This window comes from Marmota flaviventris, chromosome 7 (assembly GCF_047511675.1).
Source record: "Marmota flaviventris isolate mMarFla1 chromosome 7, mMarFla1.hap1, whole genome shotgun sequence".
NCBI classification, from domain to species: Eukaryota; Metazoa; Chordata; class Mammalia; order Rodentia; family Sciuridae; genus Marmota; species Marmota flaviventris.
In genome coordinates, this window is record NC_092504.1 from 112,521,989 (window position 1) to 112,541,710 (window position 19,722).

The window sequence follows — 19,722 nt, forward strand, 5'->3', positions numbered from 1 at the left end:
ATGTCCAATAATTCTATAAATATGACATCAAGGGAATAGTCCAGCACTCTCCAAATTAGTGACCATTTATTTTAATGATAAAACCATCTCAATGGAAGCAAGTGATTATTTATTCTTTGTAATATAATGATGTAATTTTCAATGACTATACTCCATATCAGCTCCTGAGCAAGTGAGATAAATGGGTTAAATCATAGGTACTTTTGATTCCTAAGGCATCTCCCCCTAAAGCTTTATGTTCATTTATTTCAGTAGCTCTTAATACCACAGTACATGATTTATTTGGTATGATTCCAATGCATTGTTGGAGAAAATAAATAATAATTCTCTGTATACAATTGTCTGTGAGATTAGACCATTGACAGGGGAATTAGCCATTTAAAGATGGATGGCACATGTTGCTCATCACCAGAGAATGTCTGAAACATTGTCTTGTCTGTAAATGAGTCTTTAAAGAGGGCTTCTGTAAAATCAGTGATTATAGAGGTCGTATAGTTTAAATCCAAAATTCTGCTAGCAAAGCAAGGTTCCAGTATATGACAGGGCACTTTTCTAAGTCAAGGACAGAATAAACTAAAATGATGGCAAGAGAAGAAAAAACAATCCTTGCAAAAGCTACCATCCCTACCACTACTTCCACCACCAACAATAATAGCAACAAAAAAAATCCTGTTGCAACTGAGAGCAGATGACTTTGAAGGGAAAAGGCAAAGGAGAAATAAAGGAGGTAAATGCAAAGAAGTACTTATGTAGAAATTCTATGCAGAGAATAGAATTTTATTCTATTCTATTCTTAATTGAATAAATTGTTCTGTCCTGGCTCAGAGGACTGAAGACTGCATTTCAGGTATTTTTATTAGAGATGTGCAACTTTGAAATGTGACATTTTTTTTACTTTCTTCTCCTGAAACAAAATAACAGAATAATAACAAACTCCATTTACTTATTAAAGCTTTTATCAGAATGAAATTGTATTTATTTGATAATGTTCTAAAATTTTTGTAAGTATAGTAATGAGATTTTTATTTTTATTTGTTTTATGATAAATATATTTTTGTGATGTTCCGATTTCTATCCTTTATATCTTCTTATGATTGGTACATTTGTTTTGAATGTAAAAAACAGCTATTTACCAGTATGAGATAGAAAGTCTCATAATAGTAAACAATTACTAACTGATTACTATCTGTTCAGCACTAATCTAAGAGGCTAATGTGAATCTTATAATTTAACACTTATGGAAGTTCTTTGCATTAGATGATGTGCCATTTTTCATTGGGGAAACCAAATAGCATAGAGGATGAGTAACTTGCTCAGTAGTGGTGCCATGATTTACAACCCAGGCCAGTGCTTCCAAAAGTTTTCCTTTGAGAAACCACATTAAGTAAAGGAAAAACAAGCCCAGAATGTGCTGCATTTTTTTTTCAAGTGTACTTTATAATTTTGATTTAATATTTCCAGCATTGACTCAATTAATGTTTAGCAAGTACCTTCTAAGTTCAAGGTCCCATGTTGGGCTGGTGCTATAATGATGAATGATATGTGGGGGTTTTACCTGCTTTACAGGATGTATAATCTATAGAGAAGATGAAATACAAATTATTTGTTAGTTTCCCATGCATTGTCAAAACAGGTCTGGGCACTCTTGGTCCATTTTAATTTGTACAATATACTCATTATTATAACAATGTTATAAAAATCTATATACATTGGGTTTCTGAGGCTTTCATTCTGACCTTTGCTTTGCTAAAAATGTTAACTGTGCTGTTAGGCATGTTGCAACTAACTGCTTTTTACATTAAGTATCCCATCTATCAAATGTTGATAATACCTACCACAGATGTGGGAATACATGATGACATCATATTTTGGTAAAGTTCTCAGCTCTGTGGTAGGGCAGGGAAGACAGACACAAACTCCCTTTGTCCACCTTGAATAATTACTAGGTAGTGAAGACTAATCCTTAGTCTCAAGTCAATAAGGGGAAGCTAACTGAATACCTAGTTTGAAAGGGTACAGGTTTAAGAAGATATAGGGGATCAGAAAAGCAAGCATATTGTGAAATAGAATCCTACTCTGGAGGACTTGCTTTTTTCTAAGGATGTTGCAATAATGTTGAAACCATGGAGACTGGGAGATGCCTAGGATGAGCTGTTTGTGTGTTGCTTCAAAGATGAGAAGATGAAGGTGAAGAGTGAAGCCATGGAGCTGTGAGAAGATTACAATTAAGCTAAACTTAAAACAAAATGCACTTAAAGTTAAGTGTATGAACATGGCTCTAGAAGAAGTATTTCCTAAACTAAAGAGTTTTTCCTAACTTCCAATAGAGCATCTTGTTGTTTTTTATATTGAAAGTGAGAGTTCACATTAGTTTAGTGGTGTTCACATCCTTGTGATTTTCTAAAGCTCATAGTAACTGTAGCAGGAATAACTTAATTGTAATTTACATCAAAAAATAATTAATATCTCCATGGTGGACCAGACAGATCTCTTACTAATCATAAAATATGTGCTTAGTGTTTTTTCTTCTATTTGCATATTTTTTTCTCTTGGCCGTGCTTTCTTAAGAATAGCAGAGATATGAAAAAATTGTGAGTTAAATTTATATTTCTTACTCTTCATATCCCTCCTACAACTTTCCCCTGGTTGAATAGGATTTTCCACCTTTGGTTATCAATTCTAAAAACTGAATACATAAATATCCACAATTTCTACAATGAAAATTGATGGTATTGGGAATATATCTATATGTGTCTAACTAACAGATGAAAATTTGCTTTTTATTTGTTAATGCCATAAGAATAATAACATTATTTTAAATTTTTCCCCTTGAACATGGGCAAAGTAGTAGTAATGTTTATGAAAGTGTGAGTCACATGCAGGTAGCATCAGATCACCTTCTAACTCATTAAAAATGCCAATTCACAGGCCTCATTCCAGACCCAGTGAATTATAAACTCTAGGTAGAGTCCAGGGATATGTCATAGCCAGTGCCCCAGATGACCTGTATGCAAACTGAAGTTTGAAAAGGACAAATGCTTCTCTGCTCATCACATCCCATACCATGGTACATTGCTGCCGAGAATTTCCTACTGCCTAGGGCTAAACCAGGGAGCAGAACAGAATTTAAAACCTATTGAATGCCTATTGTATCTATCTGCACTATTGTAAAATGTTAAAAAAAAAAGCAATTTGAACCATTGTACATTGAGGACCAACTGTATTAGTTCCCATCTCTTCCATCCCATCCTCTTGGGCAGCAAAAATTCCCATCCCAGCTGGATCCAAAAAAAGGAAAGTCAATTTTTAAACAACTATCTTTGGGTTACAGAATATCCAAGGTATACAGATGCTATCAAGGCTTTGGCTAACAGCTAGCACTTGTTATGGAGAAATTTCAATAAATCACCATGTTGATTTTAAAGCAGGAGACGGAACACTTATTCATCAGCTAGTGGTCCAGATTCATCAGCTTGAGGGCCACAGGGCAGGCTGCACGTCTCCACCCTTTGACCCATTTCAAGGGTTAAAGCACATCTTTATAGTCCAAAACCTCATTAATCATAAATGGCTGTTGTTATGATTCAAAATCATAAACAAACATCATGAGATCTAAAATCATATGCAGAAGGAGAAGTGGGTCAAAATGACCCTATTTGAGTAAAGTTAAAGAATGGTTACTAATGTCTAGACAATCATTCTCTGGCAGAGTACATGCCCCCCAAAAAATGGGAAAAGAAAGAACAATTTTTCAAAGAAAGAACAATTTTGCATTCTTTAAGAATCGCTATTTTGTGTTGCCAAACATGGTATATTAAAAGCAACTGTTGATGGGTACAGAAGTGGGGTGTTCCTATGGGAGAAACATTTCTTACATTACGTGGAGTCTCAGGTAAAATGGAGTCTGTTTGGTCATTGCCCATATAGCCTGGTCTATAAGACACTAATATTTCAGAAGAAAAGTTGTATCACAAGGAAATAAGTTTTAACGAACTTTTAAAATGCATTTGACCAGAATTTAATCTAAGTTCACTTATTTAAATATAAAATGTACTGACAATTTATTTTGTATTATTGGCTCTTCAGAAATATTTTCATTAAAAGCCTTGATAAGAGAAAAAAGTTTCAATGATTATGATGTGTCAAAACAAAAGTAGTAGACTCAAATTTCTATTCAATTTTTGTAGTTGCTAACTGAGTAATATAGGAAAAGTTGCACTTCATTTAAGAAATTGAAATTACAACAAAGGCTTGAATGTTGAGGTTACTGGTGGCTTGACCCTTATGTTTTCCAAGTGAATATTTTGTGATTATGATTAAATTCAATAATAAAATAAATATGTATTGTTGTGTACTTTATGCTTTGCCAAAGTAATTTCAGGGGTTAAAAAAATATAGCCTAGTGATAAGAAATCAGTCATATGTATAAAGAAAGGGTATTAGGTGATTTGATGTTCTTTCATAAATTATATTAAAATAAATTTTTAACCTACCAAAATAAATAATTTCCAATTTAGGACTATTTCTAATGAGAAATATTCCATATAAATTTTTCAAAAAAAGAATTATATTATTTAAAATGTTAAGTGTAATGGTTTAGATAAAACTGCAAGAGTACTTATCTAATCATTCCCTAGAGAGTGTTAGTCAACAATTTTTATGATTTATGTACTTGTGAAAAAACGTGATTGATGGTATCCATCAATGTCATTGAAGAAAAACAAAATAGTTTAGAATTAATTCAGAAAAGTCTTACTAGTGAATTAAGCAGACAAACAGAATTATGTGAAATTTAAAACATGTGTAGATATTATATTTAAAAGTCTGATTTGTAAGTAAATAAGTAAATGAAAACAAAAGGAAAAGATTTCTGTTCAAGTTTGTGAAAAGGCAAAATTGATTAAAACATGCTTGTGTGGAAAAAAACAGAGTTCTCAAACCAATAAAACTAAAATATTTTAGAGCACCTTTTAAAAGCAGGAAATGCTTAGGGTTAGTTCAATTTTGTCACTTATGTTTAATTACTTGACCCCCCCAACCTCAAGAACACTTCCTATAGGACTTTGGTTTATTTCTAAGGAATTAGTTCTCTCCTTTCTGTTTCACTGCATCAGTAGTATATTTCTTCTTTTAGAATGGTCTAGAACAGAGTTACAAAGTATATGGTTAGTTCAGAGGGAAGATATCCTTTTATATAACGTATGAAAATGGGCCCCATGGAAGATGGTGTTGTGATGTTGTTGAAATCTAGAGACAAAAGATGTCCACCAGCTATAGTGTGTGTGTGGGGTGTGTGTGTGTGTGTGTGTGTGTGTGTGTGTGTGTGTGTATGTTTTAACTGCGTGTGATTGTTTCATTTTAAAAGATACATCAGAGCCACGTCAATGAATTGCATTTGAAGTTTAAATGAAAATTTTGTTCATATCCTTACAAATCAAACCAAACTATTTTCTGTTTGATCACATCTTTTAAAAAACTTGTTTATTTTCTACACTTTTCCTTAATTTTACTATCCAATATCATAAGAGTTTGGTTTCCCTATTTTCAGAATAGAGACCATCAGTCCTTTAACTTCTCTCTTTGCTCATCTTTTGTGTGTCCTTCATTCTCATTCTTTTGCTCCTCCAAATACTCTTGTATCATAAAATGTGCTATTTTAAGAAATTAAAGTTTATTAGTGTATTTTTGAGGATACTATATGGATTCTGAATATTTGTTCATGTAGGCCCAGAGAGTTTTTACTTTAATGTAATAGAAACCTTAGAACTAATTAACTGTGAAGTACATTCAAGAGCACTTAATTCTCCATCCTATGTTAATTCAGAAGATACACAGTAAAAAAATTCATGTTTTTTCTTTCCCACTATGATAAATCTTACAACCACATTGCCAGGCTTAGTAGGATAATACAACTTTTCTGTGACTCTTTGCTTTATATCAAAAACAAGCAAAAATCAGAACAAACTCATTTTTCAACTCTTAAATTCTTTGAATTGATTGACTAAAGATTTCCAATCAATTGAATGAGAGACTTTCAGGAATATATTCCACAAAAGAGCAATTTCTGATGCTGTGATGTTAATTACAAATGACAGGAAGGTGATAGCATTGACATGGAAAAATATCTCTCCCCTTGAACTATCCTAATGATCATGAATTAAAAATCACTCTAATGTCTCTCATGGGTTACACAAGGCAATCACTCTAAATTTATATTGGCATCTATGTATTTAAGATTCTGAAGCACAAACCACCTTCTTGTCTACTAAATTATAACACCTGAAAAAGACAGATCTCTAGTCTTCAACATATTTTGACTAGTTTAATACATTCTAACTATGAACAGAAGTATGAAGTTCACAGTATGTATGAAGATTCCCAGGCTTTCAGTTTCTTAAGGCCATTGGGAGGGATCATCAATCTGTAGACATCCTGTCTAAATAACCAAATTAAGCTTTCTGTAATGATTAATAATAATGTTCTTAAAGAACATGGTTCAAGTTGAGCCCAAGAATGAATTTCAACAAATAGAAAGTTTTAAAACATTGAACACAAATTTAAAACTACCTGCAAATTCACTTTATATGCAACAATATGTTACATGATGTTAATGAGGGTTGCATGTTCTTCCCACTTTGCTAAACATCAGTACTTGTAGGGAAGGAAATTTGGAGAGCTATAAGGCTGGTATTTCTTCTTGGTATGTGTTACTATTAGTGTTTCAAAACTGAATGCATTCCTTTCTCAAATAAAGCATCTTACAAAATCTGATAATTCATCTATTCTACTTGAGATGATGAAAACCAAACAAAAATATAAAACAAAACATTTTAAACTATAGAAAGTTATTGTGTTGGGCTGGGGATGTGGCTCAAGCGGTAGCATGCTCGCCTGGCATGCGTGCAGCCCGGGTTCGGTCCTCAGCACCACAAACAAACACAGATGTTGTGTCCGCCGAAAACTAAAAAATAAATATTAAAACTCTCTCTCTCTCTCTCTCTCTCTCTCTCTCTCTCTCCCTCTCTCTTTAAAAAAATAAAAATAAAAAAATAAAGTTATTGTGTAGGCTGAAATGACAGTGAGTGAATATTTTCAATTTCACTCTGGTGACCACTATGGCTAATGGTTATATTTTCCCAATGTATCATTTCCTTTAAAATAAATGGTGGAGTGTTATGATTACTTTTTATAAAGATACAATCCCTTATCATGGGGAAATACTGTTTGGCTTTTATTCTCTAAGACCTTAGCAATGACCACAGACTCCAGCTCCTTTGGTTATTTGTTCATATAGTCATGATAACTGTTTGGCTTGCTGCTAAACCATATTCAACTAAATTCGCTGTCATGTGCAGTACAGGGGAAATAAGAACAAACAAAACCCTTCATGCAGTGTCTTTAGGGGGTGAAGATACTTTGCAGTGTTAAGATACCTTTATTTTTAAGCATTTTCTAGCTCATTATATGTTTCCTTTATAGGTTTCAAATGCCGGATAATTGGAGACCATATTCATGCTTCTCCCCCCAAAACAGACATTGACTATTATCTCCCTTAAGACAACTGAGCCTTCCCCGCAAGAAAATGCTAGCCCACCATAAATATTCTCCTTGTGCACTGTCAAGAATGCTATCAGAGCAGTTATAGTGATTCAGTAAACTTCTTGATCTACTGATCTATCTTGGTTTATTAACTTTTCCCATTTAAATTTCCCTTGAATATAGGTATGAGCTGGGTACAATGGCACAGATCTGTAATCCCAGCAACTCAGAGGCTGAGGCAGGAGGATGGCAAGTTCAACGCCAGGCTCAGCAACTTAGTGAAGCCCTAAGTGACTTGGTGAGACCTTGTCTTATACAAAAAACAAAAATCAAATAAATAAAAAAGACTTTTGAGCTCCCAGCCTCATGTTTTAAGCCTTTTAAAAAAATCTTTGTATATTCAGAGGTCCCAAACCAAGCACGTGGATTCATTTATTTAACAACTATATATTTAGCACCTATTCAGAGGTAGAGTAGTATTGTGATCAAGAGCTCATTGGCTGTGTGAACATTGGTACTTACTTCACTACTCTTTGTTCCCTTTTCTTTATCTGTAAAATCATCATGATAGAGGATTTAACTTGCAAGGTTGTAAGTATTAAGTTATCAATACATATGAAGTGCAAAAATAACTGAAGCTTGTTAAGCTTATGTGTGTGTGTGTGTGTGTGTGTGTGTGTGTATGTGGGGTGCTGAAAACTGAATGCAGAGGGCCTTTAATACTGAGCCAAATCCCCAGCCCTTTTTATTTTATTCTGAGAAGGGTCTAGCTTAGTTGCCCAAGTTGGCCTCTAGTTTGGATCCTCCTGCCTCAGCTTTCTGAGCAGCTAAGCTATTATTATTACTGCTAGTCAGGCACCATTCAAGGCCCTGGCAATAGAGATTAGAACTAAAACCAGCAGGAGTCCCCAGCAGAGCCAGGTAGACTGAAGTAAGTATCAGATAATTGAGATTTATTCTAATTGTGATTAAAATCACAAAAACAAGAAACAAGGCAATATCATGGAGAATTTCTTGGGAGCTGCAGCCAAATTTAGAAATAATAATCATGGAAGGCTATTCTGAAGAGGTGAAATCTGAGTTGATGTTTGAATTACAAAAAGAGACCAGCTATGGAAAATCTAATTTGGAAACAAGGGTTTTATATACAAAATCAGAAAGAAGTTTGGTATGTATGAAGCTTAATCATAATGGTACTAAAAATAGAAATAGTTTTGTATTAAATGTTTATATGATTGACTTTGTACTGTTGAATGCACTGTCATAGTTTAGCATATTGAAATACAAAACCAAAAACAATTCTTGCATATAACCAAACATTTGGTTTATATTTTCTGTAATCAAATTCTGCTATTTTTGTATTAAATTAAGAAATATACCTTTTTAATACACTTCTGAATCTGATCAAAGTAAATGAATACATAGAAGATAACAATTTCCTAAATAAAATTTAATATTGGCTAATTGCTATTTAATATTTTCTGAAACATATGTAAATTTATAAAGATAAGGTTAATTCCCAAACACTCTGAGGTTACCTATTCCTTTAATATCATGAGACACAATAAGTTAAGTAACTTGGTCAAGGTCTCAAAGTGACTTAAGTTGTGGTGGATTAGATTTAGATTAACCAAATTGTTCTCAACAACTATGTGAATCTGTGACCTTGGAAAATTCAGAACAAAAATTACTGTTTTGACTTTTTAAATTAAATGGTTATTTAATTTGGTGTGTATTTATGTGCATGAATACATGTTTTGTATTACCGCTGCAGCAAGGTCATTGACAAATATTTAGGGTCACATTGTGAAACACATCAGGACTGGCGCCTGTGGTACCGAGGACACTTGGTGCGCCGTCTAAATTCCAGACATGAATGCAGAGATCAGAGCACAGGCCTTCTCACTGAGGCTGATGAACTCGCCCTCTGGGTTGTCCAATGGCAGGACTGTTGCTGACAAATGGGACCACTGTTCTGTTTCCCTTCCATGTCAAGCTCACAATGGATGAACCAAGAATAGGGTCATGGATTTCTAAAGAAAATGGTTCTTTGCTATTTTTTGGTCTCAGAAAATAAATAAATAAATATATATAGTGGCACTTTTGACATGGCTATATACCCATGCAGGTCAGCAGGATATAGATGGAGGTGATAGATGAAAACAGCAAGCAGAGTGCACTGAACTTACCCAAAGCCCATAGAAGTATGCCTGGAGATGCCCATGAATTTCTGTAATCTTTAAGTAATGCTACATTGTAGAATGTAAGTCTAGGATAACTGATATTGATTCCCGTCTGGGAGGCATAAATTAGCTTAATAGAATACATTATTTGTAAACTTGGGGGCAATGATGGCAAAATAACAAAACAGTAGCAATAAGAAATTGAAAACATCTGTAAATCTTACATGATAGCTAGAATAGATGGCGTTTGTGAAGATGTCTAGCCCAGAAGAAGGTACTCACAGTTGATAATCACTGCTACTGCTGATGTGAGTTGAGAGTCCATTATGAGTGTCTGTTATTTATTGAGTGTCACAAGCTATTTTTTCTGTACTTTCTATTAAAATGTGTTCATAACAAATTTTTAAGCAAACTTAGTTTCCCACTTGATAACCAATGGAGTTGAAGTTTAGATATATTAAATTGAACAAATTTAATATATTTAGGAGGAGGTCAGAAATGAAACTCAGCATATGTCCAAGGTCACAGTCATTTTTCTACAATACACTGCAAGTATTTAATGTCCAAAGTGTGAGAGTACAACCTCTATGAAGACAGAAAATGGAGGAGCCAAGTAGATGGCAACTAAAGTATGAAGAGGTTAGAGCTCTATTTTCTATTAACGTACACTTCTTCTTCTCTGGATGGTATTTCTATCCTAAACATGAGTAAGCAGTTCCATTAGGATGCTAACACAAGATTTCAAGCTTCACCTTCAGGATTTGAGTGATGTGGATTGTTCTCATAAATTGTAGAAAATCCAGAGAATTTAAAGTATAATCCTTTAAGTCACCATTCACAATCCCAAACTATGATAATATATTAAAGAAGGAAAAAGAAATCCTTGAAAAGAGCAAACAACAGCCTTACAAGTTATTAATAGCCCAACTCAACTTTGAGAGACAATTAATATCTTCTAAGAGAATTTTAAGACTTTTGGACATGGTCTGCATAATAACCACTGTTTGCCATTTTATTTGGATGGTTTAGAGATTCTGTTATAAGACAAAACACTTCCAGCAATTGTCAACATATGAAAAGGTTCACCTTGTCTTATTCATAGTATGGGTTTTCCAGAATTAATGAGGAAGTGTGAACTTTGTGGTCATTCTCCTGCAGCTGAGGGAAAATGCTGAAATACAATGAATGGGCACCCAGCCAGTGAGCCACTTCCTAGCAAAAACAGTTAGTATTGTGCATAATTATATGAAAAACAGCTTGTTAAATATCAGTGTGGAAACAGAGGATATGATTTTTTTTTTGGTACCATCCCAACTTAAAAATAAATGTTCTGTGTTTTGGCCACCGGTGTAACACCTAAAATAGTTTTGATAATCAGAGCCTGTATTTATGTTGATTTTTCTCTTGAGCATTAAATTAGGTCTCTGGCCACATAGAGTAAGGCATTTAAAATATAAACCTAAAGAGTAGTTTGTTGTCAGTCTTAAAAATGCACTTGTGTATAGACTTTTGGCAAAGTATTAATTTCAGTCAATTGAAATACTTACTGAAATTGAAGTCAATAAAAAAAAGAAATTCTCATAGGATTCAACAAAGAAAAGCAAGAAAAATCTGAATATAATTAGGAGCCAGCATCCATTATACTTCTCTGTGAGAAAGTTTTTTTGGCTATAGGAATAATAACTTTCCTGCTCAGAAAAGAAGTGGGATAATTAAAAATATTTTCTCTCAAAAGGGCTGCACATTTTGGAAATGACAATATAATTTTTATTGTCAATATCTTGTTATGAATTATTTTAAAGTCTATTTAGTAACTTTCTGTAGAAAGCTAAAACAACTAAGAGTGTGTGATTAACAAACACTCACCAATTGATGGAGAAAAACCTCTTTATTCTAATGCACAAAAGGTAGAAATGCACAACCTTTTTGTTGTCATCTTAGAAATAGTAATGACTGGAAATGCATGAATCCATTCAGAAAGTTGAGGAGAACTTTTAGAAAGGAGGAAAATGTAAATGAGTCCTAGTTGGTTAGTAGGAATTTTCCAGGCAGGAAAAGGAGATGGGTATTCCAGTTTGAAGTCTAACAAGAGAAAGCCAAGTCATAAAAAGGTGAAAATATTAGTTTTATTTTATGTGGCTATGATATAAAATTATGGAAAGAAATGAATTCAAAAAGTTTACTTGGAAATTTTTCTGTTAAAAGTGAATCCAAATTCAACTTTAAGTATCATTAATTAAAAAGGTAATTTGCTTATGCTACAGAAAAATTCACATTACATAAATATAAGGGTTGAGTCTCTAAATTCAGGAGATTTTTTAATTAGCATGACTCAGTTTCTTTCTCTTCAGTTTCTGATGTCTTTCTATTATATTAGTATTTGGTCAGATATTGTCCTCCATAGATCAAATCTGGAGGACATCTCTCCTTGGTCACTCCCAAGCTTGATGTGTAATTCATTCTGATTGGAACAATTTGTTCCCTTTTTATTACTGATTCTGAATTTCAGTGCAATATTTGGCTATTCCACCTCTGAAGCTGAAGATAGAACCCCACTTGAATAACATAGGGGTCATGGGCCCTGGCAGCATAAAAACAACAATCCATTCCTTTGGCTATCTGTATTAGTCAGATTAATGTTACTATAACAAGATGTCCAAGATAACTAACTTTTGAGAAAAGGTTTATTTTGTCTCATGGTTCTGGAGGGTCCAGTCCAAGAAGGAGTGGAGCTCCATTGCTTTGGGTCTCTGACAAGGGTGACAGATTATGACAGAAACAAATAAATCATAGAAAAGCAAATTGTGTATCCTGTGAGCCAGGAAGCTAAGTGTGTGAGTGGACAAACTAGGGTCCCAAAAAATCCCCTTAGAGGGCAAGCCTCCAATGACCTAAGGCCTTCCCAGTAGGCTCTACTTCTTGAAGGTCCCCTACACCTCCCAAATCTTCACCCTGGGGAACAGATCTTTAACATATGGATTTTGGAGGAAACTCACCAAAACATAGCACAACCTAACATATAAACAGAATTCTTTTTTCTAAATTTTATTTTTTTTTAGGTACTATATTCAGCTCCAAGTCTGTGGTCTGTGGTTAATTTGGATCCATGAGGGCTGGTATAGTTCCTTATGGTCCAACAAACCAACAAAGAGTTTAGCAACATACAGGGTTCTATTATATGCATAACACATTGATAGAGAACAGAAATATCTGCAATAAAACCCCCATTGGGATGTGAGAATGGGAAGTAAAATAGAGGAGCCATGAGTTCCCTGCCATATATCATATTTGACTTGAAAAGAATTCTTTGCCCTGTTTCTTGTCATTAGAATAACTTCTTTTGTCAGTAGATATTAATCAGTTGCCCTGGATCTGCTCTTCTTCATGGTTTATTTTTCTTTTTTTGTCCTCAGTGGTTATATGGGAGATATGAATATGAGCTATTCCCATTCCTTTTGCAATAGGATTAGGAATTTGAGATGAACTTTAGTCGTTTTAATTGCAGCCTGTTATTTTCCAGTGTTGGTAAGGCAAGTCCCTTAAAACATATGTGGATTTCCAATCTGTGCCTTTTAGGCAATTCCACAGGCTAGTACCAATGGCCAGAAATATCCTCAAACCAGTTGTTGTTTTAAAATAAACTCCCACAGCTTTCTCAATACCTGCCTACCACATTGCTTTGCTCACCCCCTCCCCACTCCTACCCCAAAGTATCTGTACCCCTGCCTGCCTTGGACAGCTTAATACTCAGACTAGGGAAAGAAACACCGCCACTCAGATTCTTGTACCTAGTTATATCCATATGGTGGCTTTATTGAGAGGTAATCATCTCCCTTTCTAAATATTTTTTTAAATAGATGCTTCAGCTTTTTGTACCTGTAGTCCCAGCGTTAAGGAGGCTTAGACAGGAGGATCAGCTGGTCCCAGAAGCTTGGCAATGTGCAGGTTTTAATATAATCTTCTGCTCTTTCCTACATTCTTGCTTTTGTTGGCAATAGCTTTCCTTGGAGAAGAGCTTTCTAAACCTTCAAATTTCTCAGCAGGCTTGAATAGAAAATCTCAGGAAAGAAATGAATTTCTTAGTAAAAACATTTTCCCCAGCCCCTGTCTGCACTTGACTAAACCAATTTAATAATAAGCTTGTCCTTTTAAAAAAAAAAGGAACAGAATTAGAGAGCACACTCTCTAATTCTACATTTTTCATAAAAGGCCATTTGTACTGTTGCCTCAGTGAGGACAAGTTCTGAAAACCAAGCTAACATAGGTGTGTATTTGCCTATTTGTAATTTTTGTAAGCAAATTGCAAGAGTTATCATCTGTTCAGTCCAGGTCTATTAGAGCCCTCCTCTTTTCTTGATTCTGCCTGTGAAAGATTCGGATTCCACCATTTGTAATGTTCCATTATTAGTACCAGATCTTGTAGGTTCTGATAGCAAGTGAGAAAGACACAGTCCAAAGAGTCTCATAAAGAGTTTATTGATATATAAAACTGAAAACTTGAGGGTTTGCTCAACCCCGGGGGATGCTAACAGGATCACATTTTGTTTTGTTCATGTTTAAGTGTCACGACTTCTGTGTTGTCTCCTTTCTCAAATAGGGCATGATTTCATATTGGGTCAATCTCATAAAACTGGAATAATGGTTCCCTTCCTTCTGTGAGTCCAGGTAAGTGTTTGCACAAGTGAAATGTGAGAGAGATTTAGGAAGTGAAAGTGAAGTTTCAGAATTAGCTTTGAAAGTCACATTTTACCTCATAAATATATATAATTATAACTTGTCAATTAAAATACACACAGAAAAGAAATATATCAAAAATAGAGTGCCAAATACTTATTTATATGTTGGAGAGGGAGTTAAGGAAATGGAAGGAAGATATGTGGAAGTAGCCTCCCTGCATCTGTACTATATAATTCTTTTTTTTTAATTTTTTTTTTTTAGTATCTTTATTTATTTTTATATGGTGTTGAGGATTGAACTCAGTGCCTCACATGAGCTAGGCAAGCACTCTACCACTGAGCCACAACCCCAGCCCCTGTATAATTCTTTCTAAAAACAAATATCTGAAACAAATTGAGTAAGCAGGCAAAACAAATTGATTGGGCCTGTGTAAGAGGTGGGCAGCATTGTGGAGCTTCTTGAACAAAGTGCTCATGTTGTTGGGATTGGGGCTGGTGAGAGACAGGCTCTCATTCCCACTTTTTCTCTTGTATCCGTTTATCTTTGTGGGTTCTCATGTCTTCAGAGATATAATTTTAATCTCATTCTCTCCTATTTTATGCCCAGCTTTTCTTCCTAAATGCCACGTTCAGACCTATCACCAGAGAGGCAATGTCTGTGGATTTCTTCATCAGTCTTAATAATTGTGTTAGATTTTTGCTCCGAATTTTTTCCCTTAATTCTGAAAAATCTGTTCAATTTCACTGATCAAACCCTAAGTAATACAGTAAGTTTTCTTTTTTGTGTTCACAGACGACAAGAGTAACTTCAACTGACATTTTCCCAAGTTCAAGTGCAGTGGAAAAATCTTTGTGTCCATTTGAGTCTCAAGATTCCTTCTAATTGGACCAACTTGGACCATGTAGTCATTTCGTACCAATCAGTATGACCAGATGGAGGAAAAATATGTCTGATATATATATATATATATATATTCACACGTAAATTAATCACAGTGGCCCAGGAAATTCAATGTATTTATTAGCCAATCTTGACTCATAGGCTTCTGTTTTAGAAAAGTGTTTGCAGTGAGTGAGATGCAGTTGATTTCCAGGAGTTCAAGAAGTTGAGAGAGGGCGGGTGGGGGGTCAGCATGGAGGATACAAAGTATCCATTGTATGGTGACCAGTGCATCTGTGGAGGCCTGAAAAGTTTGTACATATTTTGTGGCAAGGGAGAGTTATTGAATGTTGCTAAAAAATGAGGACCTAGGAGATTTCTAATTCCACAATTGCAGAAATGGTATTTTATTTTATTTTTGTGTTCTCAGTCCTAACATTCTGTTGTACATGCAGTGGTTGTTCAAAAATTATCATTATATTCTTGAATAATTTAACTTATGAATTTGAAAGATTGCTCAGATACAGTGTGGAAGATTGGTGGGAAGCATTTGAACCAGAATTATGAACTTGCCTACATAGAAAATACAGTCAAAAAAAGAAGGATGTTAGGCTAGAATTCCAGAGTATACCATTGTTTATTGGGAAAGGAAGAAGTGACTATAAAAGGGATTGAGAAACAACAACCATAAAAATATAAATCTTTTTGTGAATTCACAGAACTAGCACACAGACTGTCACTCTGAGGAAAACTGAATGTTCAGCTTTTCAGCAATGTTTGAATGCATTCATGGTAGTATGTGCCTTTTAATGAATAAATGAGAACTGGATTTTATTTTTCTTTTTTTGTCTACAATGTTTTTCAATGTATATCAAAATTCTTACTGAACCGTGAGTTCTGAGTTGCAAAAGAGGGTTTACTTTTTTTCACCAGTATATAAATCTTTGTCCACAAGTTAAACAAATGCACACACAAATACTATGGAATTTTTTTACAGGTAGGAAATAAATTTGGATTAATAATCAAACATAACAGGATATTATTATTTGGAAATAAAGCAACTGAGTAACAAGCATATATGAAGATTTTGACAATTTATTCAAGTTTATGATATGATGCCCAAATGAATCAAATTTTCAGTTAGTTCTATAACATTTTGAGTCACTCCAACTTTATTTATCAATAACCCTCTTGAATGTCTTCCATACACAAATATCATAAATAAGTTTTTTACTCTAACACAGTTACTTCCACTTTAAGAAATACTCTTTTTAAGTCAGTTCCTAGGTGTTCATCTGACCAGGGTTATCACCTAAACAGAGCCCTAGGACATTACTGGTTTTGTGGTTTGTATTGCAGATTCTCAGGAAGATAGCATGAAGTTATGCAATGTCTTTATATTTATATCATCCATTTCTTGTGGATACAATGAGTTATTTTCTCATGGCTTACTGTATAATTACTGACACTAAAAAACAAATCATGCTGTGATTGGTCCAAGAATTCAGCCATAAAATTGGCACTTGTCAAGTATCCATTATAAAATTCAAAGCATTATACAGATTTTCGTAGTATTGTTTTATTCCCACAACATCAGCACCTATGCATAATTACTACTGTCAATGCCACCTATACTTTAAATCCCTTGAAGACAGGATTGCCTCAGTGATAATAATATTTTTCAATCCTTTGTTCTTTCTGCCTATTACTGTAAGTTATCAACTTTAACAGTCTGTTGATTTTTTTGAGTAAATTTTGTAAAAAAAAAAAGTCAGCAATTTACACTTAAAAAAATTAAAATGAAAGTTCTCTGCTAGAGACTATACCTATAGCGGGGTGAGGTTAGTGAGATATTTCAGGGTTATGCATATAAAAGGACTTACAATGACTCTTAGTTTATTCCTTACATACCACTTTGGTTTAACTTTAAAAAAAAATTGAAACATTTTAATCGACAAAATAAAAATTGTATTTTTACAGCATATAATGTGATATTTTGAAATATGCATACCTTGCAGAATGGCTGAATCAAACTAACACACACATGTATTAATTCACACATTTATTTATTTAGTTTTTGAGTGTAATTTAGCACTTTGAAGCTTTGCATTCATTGACAAGATTGTCCTTAAATTTTGCAATGAGCCAGCATGTGATCTAGGTGGTGGAACTCTCTGAGTTATACCACCAGTATTGCTTGCTAAAAGGGTGGCAATTGGCAAGTTTGGTAGCTTTTTAAAGTTTCTCTTACTATTTCTTAAACAGTAATATTTAGATACACATAATAGGATTTTGTAAAAAGTCAATGAGTTAATGCCTTGAAAGATCTAGTCAAACGTGCCAGCACAGAAAAAGTGGTCCAAAAAATGTTTCTCTGTTTTTACAACAAATTACATATTGGTTTCTGTGTGTGATAAGTACACTTAAATCTGCTCTCCTAGCAGTTCTCAAGCATACAATAGCTGTTGTTAACTTCAGGCACTATGATGCACAATAGATCCCTTGAACTACCCCTTTTATTCAACTGAAATTTTTTGCCCTTTGACCAACATCCCCAATTTCCCTCCCTAGCCCCTGGTAACTACATCTCCACTTCTATGAGTTCATTTTAAAAAAAATTCACTTTAATTGAATTGCAGTATTTGTCTTTCTGTGCCTGGCTTATTTCACTTAGCATAAAGCCGTCTGGGTTCATCCATACTGTGACAAATGACAGACTGTTTTAATGCACACATAGAAATAAAACCCTGACAAAATTCAAAGGTGGAAAAGTTTACAAAGCAAAAACATTTTGTTTAAAATTCAAACTCCCATCTAAATGACTTTTAAGGTAAAAATAAAGTGATTAAAATTATTATGTTACAGGATAAGAAGGAGAACCTTATGTTAAAAAATAACATAATTGGTTCAAAGCTAAAGTTAATGTGATCCCAAGGTCAAACACTAGCACAAAAATATACCAAAACTTTCAACAGAGAATGGTGCAAAAAAAAAAAAAAGAATGCTACACAGACACACGCACAAACATGCCATGTGGAAGGGAAGAAGAAAAGAAACAGGGAAGAACAGAGTTAAAATAAATGAAATAGAAAACAATAAAAAATACCAGATCTGCAAAAGAAACATAAGAATTGATCTTTGGGAAAAATAGAGAAGATAAACTTCTAGGAAATCTAATCATGAAATATTTTTTTTTCAAGAAAAGTAGGAATATAACAACATATATGTAGGAGATTAAAATTATGAGAATATTATACACTTCTCAGTGTTAATGCATTCGAGTATTTCTATGAAATGACATATTTTGTGGAAAATACTTAAGTTCTAAAATATACCAAGAAATAGGAAATAAAATGAAAAACACACACTGAAAAATTATTTCCACATAAAACCGAATTATAACAGATGACATTATAAAAGTATAAAGCCCAGATTTAACATTTCCATGACAAATCATGTGGTCAAGAGCATAGAAAAGAATGGAAATTTATGTGATGAGGCTTTGGGGATAGTATAGCCTGGAAAGTATAATCACTTTTATGATTTTAAATATGAAAATTCAAAATAAAACCCTAACAAATTACATAAAACAAATTATTAAAAAATCACTGTTTTCAAATGTTTGTATTCCATGGAATAATGGTTAAATATTAGAAATATCAAATCCAATGAGAAAAAAAGTAGTTCATTTTCAAAAAGCTGAAATGTGTTTGATAAAATGCAGTACTCACTACTTGTCAAAGCTTTTAAAAAATGGGGAAGAGAAAAATCCCAATTTGATTTCAGTGCGTTTCCCTACTCTTCAACAGTCATTCGCTTCTGTGGTTCTACCCTATAATCTCGTTTCATTCAAAACTAAATCTCACATTGCCCTACTTTTTATCCTTCTTGTTCAATTTCTCCACTAATCCCCCGGTGACTATTGATAGAAGGAATACAGATCACTCCGATCCTATTCTTCCATTTTCATTTAGCTTTTAGCCTAGATTAGATTCAAAGGTTGATCATAATCAATTGCAGACATTTATTACCTTTGTAACTAGTCCATTTTCTGTTACTGCAATGAAGTACCTGAGGCATGATAGCTTTATTTTAAAAATGTTTATTTAGCTCAGAGTTATGAATGTGCAAGGACATGGTGATGGCATCAGCTCAGTCCCTGGTGAAACATCACAATGGAGGGAGCACCTGTGGGCGCTTGAGATCACATCACAAGACAAGAAGTTGAAAAGGATGTGCAGTGGTCAAGTTTGTTAATTTTATTCTTTTATTTCAGCCCTCTAATAAGAACCAACCTAGGGAACCCACAAAAGTCATCTCAATCCCCTCCAAGGGCACACTCCCAGTGACTGAAAGATCTTTCATCAGTCTCCACCTCCCCAAAGTTCCATATCACTTCCCACATTGCCATCCTGGGGACCATGCTTCTGACACAAGCCCTTGG

At 34.0% G+C, this 19,722-nt stretch overlaps 1 non-coding gene across 1 annotated transcript; it reads right to left on the minus strand.

Moving 5' to 3' along the window:
• Positions 1-16,131: 16,131 nt before the first annotated feature.
• Positions 16,132-16,258, minus strand: LOC114085632 (small nucleolar RNA SNORA40). The gene has a single exon (XR_003581519.1). It is a non-coding gene; the product is annotated as a small nucleolar RNA SNORA40 (small nucleolar RNA).
• Between the last annotated feature and the right edge of the window lie 3,464 nt (positions 16,259-19,722).